Genomic DNA, 12,064 nt, shown 5'->3' with positions numbered 1-12,064 from the left:
AAATATAAAAATACCAATATAAAACAAGGATGCCAAGGATAACTCATAAAAGTCCTCTACGGACTTGTTTCCAATGAGGTCCTTTGAAAGAACAGCAAAAAAGACAAACAAAGCAACATAATAAAAATGACAAAAAACAGCAAAAAGGACAATCGAAAAAAGAAGAAGCGCTAATTAAATAGTTTCTAGAGCTAGTGAACGTTCCTGTAGATACTTTTTAACTTTACTTTTAAAACAACAAACAGTTTGTGATTCCTTAATGTTAATTGGTAAATTATTCCATTCTTTAATAGCATTGTAAAAAAAGGTCACATGTGCCATTGGCTTGATAGTTGGGATTCTAAAATTAAAATTGCATCCCCTAGTATTGTAATTATGACTGTCTGAAATTCTAATAAAACGATTGCATAAATAAGGTGGACAACAATGATTATATATTTTAAAAACATGACAGGCTCTAAGAAATTCGACACGGTCTTGGACTTTTAACATACCAACGTCGTTTAGCTGAGATTGACCAACATGAGATCGGGGACCTAACTTTTTTATAAAACGAACCATTTTGTTTTGAGTCGTTTGTAATTTTGATTTTAAATTTTTATTTACCGTAGAAGACCATGAGCAAACCGAATAATCGAACATCGGTTGGATTAAAGCAAAACTAAGAATTTTGCGACAATGTGAATTAAGAAATGATGATTGTCGGTACAGAAATTTCAGTCTGCCGTTTGCTTTGTTTATAACAGAGCGGGCAATGACGTCACCTGATACATTTTGGTCAATCTCAATACCTAGATATTTGATAGATTTTGATCCATTTATAGTCGTTCCAAAGCAATCAATATAGAATTCGTTTACTTTGCTTAATCTACGTTTAGAACCAAACAGGATGCATTCGGTCTTACCCATATGAAGCGAAAGTTGATTGTCGATCAGCCAATTATTGCATGATACGAGATTGTTTTGGAGTTTAGATTGGATTGCGATTGGATCTTTATGGGAGTAAAAAATTGCACAATCGTCAGCGTACAAAACAACTTTACAATCACTTTCGATACTAGATGGTAGGTCATTCACGTAAATAAGAAACAAGAGAGGACCCAAAAGGCTACCCTGGGGGACTCCACATCCAATCTCAATAGAGTTTGATTTGGTACCTTTAATATCGACAATCTGATTTCGCCCAGACAGGTACGCTTGAAACCAACCGATAGACCGGCATCCTAGATACTTAAGTTTTTTACACAAAATATCATGATTGACCGAGTCAAAGGCCTTTTGGACATCGAGTAAAACCATACCCGTAAATAAACCATTTGACATTTGAACTCTAAGGTGATCTCTAAGATGGATAAGACATGTGTCGGTAGAAAATGATCTACGAAAACCGGATTGATGATCGTAGATAAGTTGATTCCTTTCAAGGTAATCGGAAACTTGTATATATACCACCTTCTCCAGAATTTTCGAAACTGAGGAGAGAATGCTTATAGGTCTGTAATTGTTAGCCTCAGTTCTGGAATTCTTTTTATGAAGGGGCGTGACTTTTGCGAGTTTAAAATCCGAGGGAATACGTTCGTATTTAATGGAGAGGTTAATTATATGTGTTATTGGTATTTTAATATTAGGAGCTCCGTCTCTAAGAAATTTTGCAGGAAGGGTCATTCCATCTCAGATCACCCAATGAGTTAAACCCTACCTCTTCCAATTTTGATGAAATTTGGTATATGGGTGATTCATAGCAATTAAAGTCAAAATTTCAAATTTTAACTTTATCGGACCAACGGTTTTCGAGATATCGCAATTTCAATTTTCGGTTTTTACGCAAAAAAGGGCGCGTCCGCCACGTTTCAAAGAGCTGTATCTCGGGAACTATAGGTTCAATTTTAAAAGCAAAGGTATTTTTGTAAAGGGGAGAAAATAAGGAATCTAAATATACTAATTGTGTGTGTTTTATGTTAATTTTAAGTTTAATAAAACTTTGAAATATATTTTGACCTTGAAATTGACACCGTGGAACACGCCCGATTTGTTGGTGACTATCACGAAAAATGTAGCCCTACGTGTCAACTACAACATATAAAAAAATTGGAGGGGTTTTTTTCTTTGTTTCCATGAAATTACAATTTGAAGTTGACATACCTCTTCCTTTTAGTGTATTTTTTGGTGTTGTTATATACTTATACACAGTGTGAACACTAACTGTTAAGGTGTCTTATTGTTACGCTTTCTCATCAGGCCCACTTAAACACTACAGTAGATATATTTTGATATGAGAAATACTGGGTAACTCACATACTTTTCAAATCAATTTTGACACATAGTTTAGTGTCCTTACTATGTTATTTTAGTGTATTTTGGTGTCTGTCCATGCATTACTTCAATGTCAATTTGATGTATTCCAAAAATAATTTTATTTACAAACTAAATATTATTATAATGTTACAATTGTCTATCTGGCCTTTACTCCTTGTCATCTGGCCAATTCAAACAGTATTTAGAAATGTTGTGGCGTTCATTTTGGGAAATTACTGTAATTCCTAGTCGAAGAGGATTTTATAAACGGAGAGGCTATAATACAATGTACATTTGATTCAGGAATCCAACAACAGTCTTCTTTGGACGGCCAATAAAAGATTTTCGCTGGCCCATGAGGATGCATAAATTTAATTTGATAATCCCCAAACTCTTCTGAGACATCCACAACCAAATGGGACACCATCATAACTACAGCACACAAATTCTGAAGTCTAATAATGGTGGGTTGTGTATCAGCAACAATTTCATTTTCATCACTGAAAGATTCTTGAATCACTACCACATCCGGAGGGTTTATCTGGGTACTAAGTTTGTAGACCTGCATCTGTGCCAGATAAACGTGAACAAAGCGATGATATTGTAATGTACCCTTGATGGTCTGGGCGAGGTTGAATCTCGGCTTTATTTCTTTTTCCACAGTAGATACCTCATCTATTCCCACATGAAAAAAGTTGATGCCTGGAATGTCCATATGAGCGAGTCATATGGCCGAGCGGTTAAGGCAGGGGCGTCGTTTACCGTACCTAAAGAGCCAACAACAACATCGGCAAGGGTTCGAGGCCGACTCGCTCCTAGTTCTGGTGGTGGAACAAGTCTTCTCAGATAAGGACTATAAACCGTAGGTCCAGTGTACACAGTTATAACCTGTGTGTACTTTAAAGAACCCAGTTCATTATTCGAAAAAGAGTAGGGGGTTATCCCGGTGAACTGGTTCACACAATAGCCCCTGTATCAGGGGGATTACCACCTATCTGATAGGACAGTGATTAATTCACTATTGGTAATCCTTGGCCACATTGCCTAAAGACATAAATAAAAATAAAAAATTACACAGTAGTCGAACATACTGAGAGATGTGAGAATATGACATTCAGTCAAACGCTGTAAGCTTCTCTTAGTGACAAGCCTCTTAACTGTTCCACCTATGCCATCACATGCACTCTTGCCATGTGATGTAGCGAAAAAATTCCCCTCGGCGTCTAAACCAAAATCTTCCTGGTGGTGGCAAAGGTTAATAAAGTTATATTTGTTTTTGTATTGGCCGCCACATCCATCTGTGAAATAATGAACTTTTTTCATGGTTGGTAGTTTTGATTTTAAATAGGGGATGACAACCTTTAAAAAGGCATCAGTAACTGATGTATGTTCTCTGCAATCACTTATTATGCATTAATATGCATAATAACATAGCAAGGACACTAAACTATGTGTCAAAATTGATTTGAAAAGTATGTGAGTTACCCAGTATTTCTCATATCAAAGTATATCTACTGTTTAAGTGGGCCTGATGAGAAAGCGTAACAATAAGACACCTTAACAGTTAGTGTTCACACTGTGTATAAGTATATAACAACACCAAAAATACACTAAAAGGAAGAGGTATGTCAACTTCAAATTGTAATTTCATGGAAACAAACAAAAAAACCCCTCCAATTTTTTTATATGTTGTAGTTGACAAGTAGGGCTACATTTTTCGTGATAGTCACCAACAAATCGGGCGTGTTCCACGGGGTCAATTTCAAGGTCAAAATATATGTCAAAGTTTTATTCAACTTAAAATTAACATAAAACACACACAATTAGTATATTTAGGTTCCTTATGGTCTCCCCTTTACAAAAATACCTTTGTTTTTAAAATCGAACCTATAGTTCCCGAGATACAGCTCTTTGAAACGTGGCGGCCGCTCCCTTTTTTGCGTAAAAACCGAAAATTGAAATTGCGATATCTCGAAAACCGTTGGTCCGATAAAGTTAAAATTTGAAATTTTGGCTTTAATTGCTATGAATCACCCATATACCAAATTTCATCAAAATTGGAAGAGGTAGGGTTTAAAATTCCATTTTTTTTGGGTGAACTGAGATGGAATGACCCGGAATCTGATCAAGGCCTACACTTTTAGATGGGTTGAGATTTCTCAATTCCTCTTCGATAAGGCTCTCGTCAATTTCTTCGAGAGAAAAACCAGAAACATGTTTGATTTTGCTATTATAGTAATTTTTAAAGGCATTCGAACCCACACTAAAAAGGTTACTGGGAGAAGGCAATTTCTTCATTAAATCGGAAGCAATATTTGCGAAGTATTTATTGAAATAATTTGAAACTTCGCTTTCATTATGGCAAAGATTCCCATTAACATCTAACGAAACAGTGCTACCCTTTTGTGGCTTATTTTTATATCCCAAATCTTTAAGGCATTTCCAGAGTTTATTGGGATTATTTTTGTTAACTTCTACCTTATTTAAAAAACATTCAGATTTTGCTTTCTTTATGTCCTTTTGTATGCGATTACGTAACTTACGAAATGCATCGTAAAGGTCTGGCCTATTTGGGTTATTCTTGAACTTATTTAATATCGAGTCTCTTTCTTTTATGGCACTTAATATTTCCGGTGTCATCCACTCTTCAGATTTTTGTTTTAGGCGCACCTGTTTGAGAGGAGCCATTCTGTTTATAAGAGACAAAAATATTTTTTTAAAAGAGCACCAGGCAAAGTCCACATCTGATGAATCGAGAACAGGCGACCAATCAGATTGTGTCAATTGCTCATTAAAAATATTAACATCGTAGTTCTTAAGTGAACGAATTTTGATAGTTTTATGTTGGTTAAATTTATATTTTAAAGATTTACGAGTACAAAACGTTAGGCTGTGGTCACTAATGCCTACATGGATGACACCCGATTGCAAATTTTTTGCGAATGGTTACATATGATAATATCTAAAACTGTTGATGTATACTTAGTAATTCGAGTTGGTTCCTTTATCAGATGGGTAAAGCTAAAAGTTTCAAGAGTTGTTTCTAACATTTTGTATATTGATGCAGATTCATTTTTCAAATTAATATTGAAGTCACCAAGGACAATAACTTCGACATCTGGTCGAATAGCAGCCAATATATTTTCAAACGAGTCAATAAATAGCTTATATGATTGACTTGGTGGACGATAAATTGATCCAACAACAATAAGACGCGTCCTCGGAAGCAAAATTTCCATCCAAATTGATTCAATACTTTCAGAATCCAGGTCCCGGCGTTCGCGTATAGATAGTCTTTCCTTGACAAAAAAACAAACACCTCCTCCAGACCGATTTCGATCTCGACGGAAAACGTTGTATCCTTCAATGTTGAGCTCCGCATCAGGAACAGTATTATCCAACATAGTTTCACATATCTTTAAATCTTTAAGTTGATGTTTGCAATTAGATTCACGCATACTGTACATGTTACTTCAAGGTCATATATCATTGCTACTTGTAGTGTGTGGTTGCTAAACTATTTAGTATACGGAGTTCCAAGTCGATGTTTACCGTTTGTTGCAATATAACAAACAACAAACACTGAACATCAACTTGGAAATACGTACAAAAATATTATTAGCCAATGAGTTAACAACCACACACAACAAGTAGCAATGATATAGTACCTTTACCTTAAAATAACGTGCACGCAAATGCCGACTTGAACTACCGTACAGACGCGGGTATAAGGAGGATCCAAAAATGGAAATCGTCACAAACAGCACATGTACTGTGTATTCAATCATGGACAGCATCCCTCCTTTTTCGACCACCACATGAGCGCTCTCACAATGTGATGCTACAGTAGGTGTACACAAGGTGTAGAGTGTCGGAAAATTAAACTTACAGTTTGTGTCATTTATCGTAAAATATCTTATTTTTTAAACGTCAATTGAACAAGAATTTATCAAGCAGAAAAGCAAGTATACAATGTTTGTTAAGATAGAAATCTACCAAAGAAATTTAATAAGCTGATTTATGGCAGCCGATACCCAATAGGGGTTTTCTGTTTTGGTGACTTGTGATTCGAGCGTAGTGTGTGCAGCGATCTTCGCCCGCGATGGAGTGTAAACAAAACAGAACCGCTAGACCTGATATGGCCTACAGGTAGCTTGATGTACAGTATGACAGGCCTGGATAATCTTCAAACATGGACGTATTATTCAGTCAGTAATAATTAACCTTATAATTAGTCCTACTAACGGAAGGTAATCAAACAATGAATTTTGTACCCGCTAAGTATAGTGTTCGTTAGTAATATGGAGGTACAGTAGTACGACTTTTCAGAATGGCCACTTAAAAACAGTATTTCTCTCCCCATTTTTCGTAAGAAAGACAAATTAGGAACCAAAGCAAGAAATACATTACTATAAGGGAGCGTGCCTAAATGTTTTTACTCCTTAATAGACTTTTAAATGCGTTAATAATATGCAAAACGTTAATGAGTTGGGCGGTCTGTACTCAGCAGAGCGTATCATGGTTAATACTGTACAATGAAATTGAATTTACTATCTAACGCGTACAACGGAAGAACAACATCCGTTGTTTTCGTCCGTTAAACGCCGACCTAACAGATCGTTTTTATATTCGTTAAACGCTCATTTAACGGACCCTTGTACTGACAATATCACACCACACATTACAGAGTTCAATACAATAATATCTAATAATAATATGAAGATCGACGGCAATTGCTGTAGAAAGGGCCTTGAAACTGCAGATGATGTTGTAGTCCAGTAAAAATAAGGTTGAACCTAGAACAAATTGCAACAGAATTTTTTTTTGTTTTATTTGGTTGATATGGTGAACATGAACATCATATCCAAAGTTTACCAAAATCGTACATCGGGAAGTGGGTTAATTAGCATAAATTCAAAATGGCCGCCATTTGCTACCGTATATTTCGGTGTATAAGTCGCACTTTTGACACGCAAATTTGACCTCTAAATTAAGGGTGCGTCTTATACACCGAACATAAATGCCTCACCACACAGATTGTACATAGGCCTAGGCTATCGTCACCTCGTTTGCTAGGCCTAGCTACAGTAACTAACTAACGTAACGGCAACCTGCTTCTGCCTAGGCCTAGTTTTCAAGTCATTTTAGCATGATGTTATACTAAATATGATGAAAAGATTTGTTCATTATGGCGCTCCGATAAAATTTCATTTGTAAACGTTTACGTCGTACGATTGGAATAGTATTTATTTATACAGTAGTTATACGCACGATCGCCGTACCCCAAGCGCAAGCCCTTCTTTTGGTGGCACATGGTGTACGGTATTCGACTAGTATATTCTCCAGGTGATTATAGCATGGACCTAGCGTACACACTTCTCGGATACATAGATACTAATCGAATATGATTGTCCGTGAAAACGTGCGCCCTCTCGAAATGATCGAGCGAGGCTAGCCCACACACGTGCGTGTTACACACACGGTCATGCACTCGATGTTGCAGCGAAACTCATGAATAACAAGTTAGAAAGAACTTGTTGAGGCTGGGCGCGGCCGAGCCTAGGTAAGAAAAAACCTAAATAAAGGACGCCGTTGTAGATATGAGTCCTTTCACGGTAAACCAACACATAAAGGTGTATTTTTTATATACTGAATACACTAAAAAAATATGATGATAGAATATTTTTTTTTTTTTAATTATTATTATGGCATTTATGTATATATAAAATAAACAATATAAACACCATAGGACTTTTTTTCCCATTGTGTTACTTGAATACAAACTAGTACTGGTCACTTTCTCACTGTGAAAAACCTTACATTGATTTATACTTATAACTGGACAAGGCATATATTTATTTTTACTCCAAACCCACAATGTTTGTTCATGATTATAATTCAACAATAATATCGAAAATAAATCATGTGAAAAGACCAAAAAAATCGAACATATTTAACAATGAAAAAAAGTTACTGAAAGATGGCATTAACGGACGTAACTGTCGTATGTCAAAAAATAGCCCAATTTCACACAACCACTATTGCTACAAAGTAAATAAAAAGTAATACAAAAATGCGACAAAATAATTGGCTAACAAGAATTATATTCGGTAAATAATCTAAACTATTCCACAACAAGTTGTTTTATTATTAAATAACTTTATTAGATAAAGTTAACTTCGTATGTCAAAATTGATGTTACGCCCGTGAAAAGCCAACATCACACCAGATCGGTAATCAGGCGATAAGCGAGTCTTGCAGGCGATGACATTTTCTCCCGCTCTCACCTTATTAAAGGCTGGAAAATCAGGCAAGCGAAAGCTTACCGCAAAATCACTGTGAATGTCAAGGAAGTTACGCCCGTGACATTGTTACGTCCGTGAGTATATTTTTCCATATTAATAATGATTTCAGGTTTACTATTATTTTATTTTGTTTAAATTAAAGTTTAAATTAACAAACAACGTTCAGGGACGAAACGACTACAATATGACGACATGTTGACAACGTAAACAATCTCTAGATTCAAAAAAGTAGAGAGTTCATTCACGGACGAACATTGACACACACTGACTATTAGCCATAAAAGGGTGTGTAAATAAGTTAAATAACACGTAGTTTAACAGATATTTATGCATATCTTTGATGGATATTAATTAATTATATTATAAACAACACATCTTTTAACATTAATTAAATTTTTATGCTAAATTTATGAAAATAAAGCCAAATTAATCCCCTCTAACGGCGCTCGGTAAAACGTTATAATGCATACCCCGGTGAGCCAATGTGCTGGAATGACGTCATCATCAACCAATGAACAGTCTTGGTGATGACGTCAAATCACGGGGAAACCCATTTATTTAATACAGTACGTTTAGTGATTTAATAACTAAAAAATTAATATCAAACCTATTGTTAAAATGTATGAGTTTAAATGGAGGAGGGGGAAGGGGCGGAGCCGCGCGCGATGGGAAGGGATTAAAATACACTATTCATGTGTCATATCCCCTGGGTCAGTGATGAATGGGGACGGAGGGGGGGGGGGAATTAAGAGGGAGGGGATTTTTTTTTTTTTTTTTTTTTTTTTTTTTAAATATGTAGTGGGTCATAACTAAATAGATAGCTGTGTTAAACACAAATGTAAGTAGGGTGTACTGTGTAGTTATTTTTGTTTAATATTGAAAGATAATGAGGTAGGCCTATCATTTTTCTATTTAAACAAAAATCAGTGCATGACACAATATAATAAAAACTACAAATATTTATTTTCAATAGTTTTTGATAAATAAATAGGTTTGAGAGTATTTTCATTTGTTCTTACCTGACTGTCTTATTTAACTTGACTTTATTAAACTTTATCTTCCAACTTAACTCATAATCATTCATTGTTTATGTATTATTAGCTTTTTTGTTTGTTTCATATTATCACAGCTCTAAATATAAAAGTAATTACTAAAATACTAAAAAATGTATGTCAATGTTCGTCCGTTATACTAAAATGGTAAATACGTGGGCATCATTAAAGAAGATTTTTGTTAAAATAAAATTAATGGTATGCTTTTAATTAAATAGATAGTGGTGTGATTGGATGAAATCAATTATATAAAAACTTAGTAAACAATTTTGATTAAAAATTCCATGTTATATAAAAATTCATATGTTTCGATTTGTAAGAATGGATTCTGAAAGTGTTTATTTCATGATTCTTGAAAAAAAAAAGAATAGCATTCATAATTTTTAGTGTTAAACTTTCTAAGTTCATGAAGTTTAATAAAATAGTTGAATAAATTGACTAACCTCTGTAGTTTTATATCTGTTTCTTGCATCTGTGTATGTCAATGTTACACCCGTGATATGTTCCACCATGTTACAAACAACCACATTTTTTATATTGAACACACTCAAAAGTTATCTTTTGACTTTTGTTTTATAAAGCTAAATTAAATTACCTAATAATACCCTAAGTTTGAACAATAAATATATACATTTAGTTTTTTTGAAAAATGTAAGGTTTGGTGTTGGTTTACTGTTGGTTTACTGTGAAAAGACTCATATAACAAAATATATTATTACAATAATATTGATTACAATTTAAAAAAACATTGTTTTGATGAAATATAAGGTGCGTCTTATACATCGACGATATAAAAAATACCGATATTTTACTCTCAGTTGGGGGTGCGTCTTATACACAGGTGCGACTTATACACCGAAATATACGGTATTTTAAAGCCCCATATCTCCTTAACGGTTGGATTTGGACCACCTATATACTTTACGAGTAGATATAAATGTGATATTAAACATTCTAACTGGCATATTTAAATTTCCATAGGACGTACCTATGACGTCATATGGTAGTTGTGACGTCATAAATTATGTTATAAATGCTTAAATGACATTATACTATGCGAAAAATTTAGAAACTGCAGAAAAACAAGTTTCCTAACATTCTCCTTGTTGAAATGAACATAATTTCCAAAGTTTACCAAAATCGGACGTCAGGAAGTGTGTTAATTAGCATAAATTAAAAATGGCCGCTATTTACTATATCATTTTGAAGCCCTATATCTCCGTAATGGTGGTTTTAGACCACCAAAGTGCATTGCGAGTAGATATAAATGTGACATTAAACTTCCCAATTAGCACATTTAAATTACCATATGACGTAAATATGACGTCATAATGTAGTTGTGACGTCATATATTATATAACTGCTTAAATGGCATTATCCCATGCTAAAAAATGTAGAAACTGCAGTAAAACAATTTTCTAACAATTTCCTGTTGAAATGAACATGATATCCTAAGTTCACCAAAATCAGACTTCAAGAGGGTCAATTAGCATAAATTCAAAATACCATTTTGAAGCCCTGTATCTCCTTAGCGGTTGGGTTTAGACAGCCTATGTGCATTACGAGTAGATATATGTAAAAACCATTGAAATTTATCATTAAGTTTCCATTTACAAAATCTTATGAAAATAGATATTCTACAGAACCGTATGAAAGGTGATCATCAACTGTATTTCCGAAACTGATTTGTACTCAAGCGCACATCTTGTTTTGTGTTTTCTAAAACTACATCTTTTAGAACTTTATCTCTTTAAATTGGTAAAGGAATAAAAAAAATATTGTAATGAGGCGATTGATTGTGGGTCAGGCTATTCAAACCCATCATATTCCCACAAACTCATCTCAATTGAAATGAAAATGATAAATGTCATACTGTAGTTTTCTGTATAGTCAGCATCTCCATTCTGCTCTTTCAAATTTGCTATTTTATTGCATCTGTTTGGTGTCGATCATTTATGAGATAACAACTTTTTATGATGTTTTATATAATGTTTATCTTTTGAATGCTGTTTCCAAGATTCAATGAGCATATAACAAGGAAACTTCATCCTAGTGTTAACTAGGATGAAGAACCATCAGTTAAAAGATACACATCAACGGAATCCAAAAAGGGGTTGTTAAGGTAATACAGTAATTTTCAAACTTGCCACTACTAATTACAGTATTTTATTTTTCGACAAGACAGTATTCAACTTCCTTGACAAAAAATGTCAGAAAAATGGAATAGAAACTTTGAATGCAGATGGGGATCTATTAAATATCTTACTTTGCCATAATTAAAAAAAGCGATTGCGTTTTAAGACAGAAGAAGCAAAAAATAGTGGAATAATTGGTACTTAAAGAAAACATCTTAAGGAGCAAATTTGCAACATCTTTGTAATGCTCTGCACTTGCAAAGAAACAGGGGGATGC

At 34.3% G+C, this 12,064-nt stretch overlaps 1 protein-coding gene across 2 annotated transcripts in view; it reads right to left on the bottom strand.

Annotated features, from left to right (window-relative positions):
• LOC140057081 (HEAT repeat-containing protein 3-like) overlaps positions 1–12,064 on the bottom strand; it is an 86,710-nt gene that overhangs the window by 44,423 nt on the left and 30,223 nt on the right. The gene's annotated exons all lie outside the window — the stretch shown is intronic.

Source organism: Antedon mediterranea, chromosome 8 (assembly GCF_964355755.1).
Source record: "Antedon mediterranea chromosome 8, ecAntMedi1.1, whole genome shotgun sequence".
Taxonomy (NCBI): domain Eukaryota; kingdom Metazoa; phylum Echinodermata; class Crinoidea; order Comatulida; family Antedonidae; genus Antedon; species Antedon mediterranea.
This window is presented reverse-complemented; position numbering and strand designations above follow the sequence as displayed.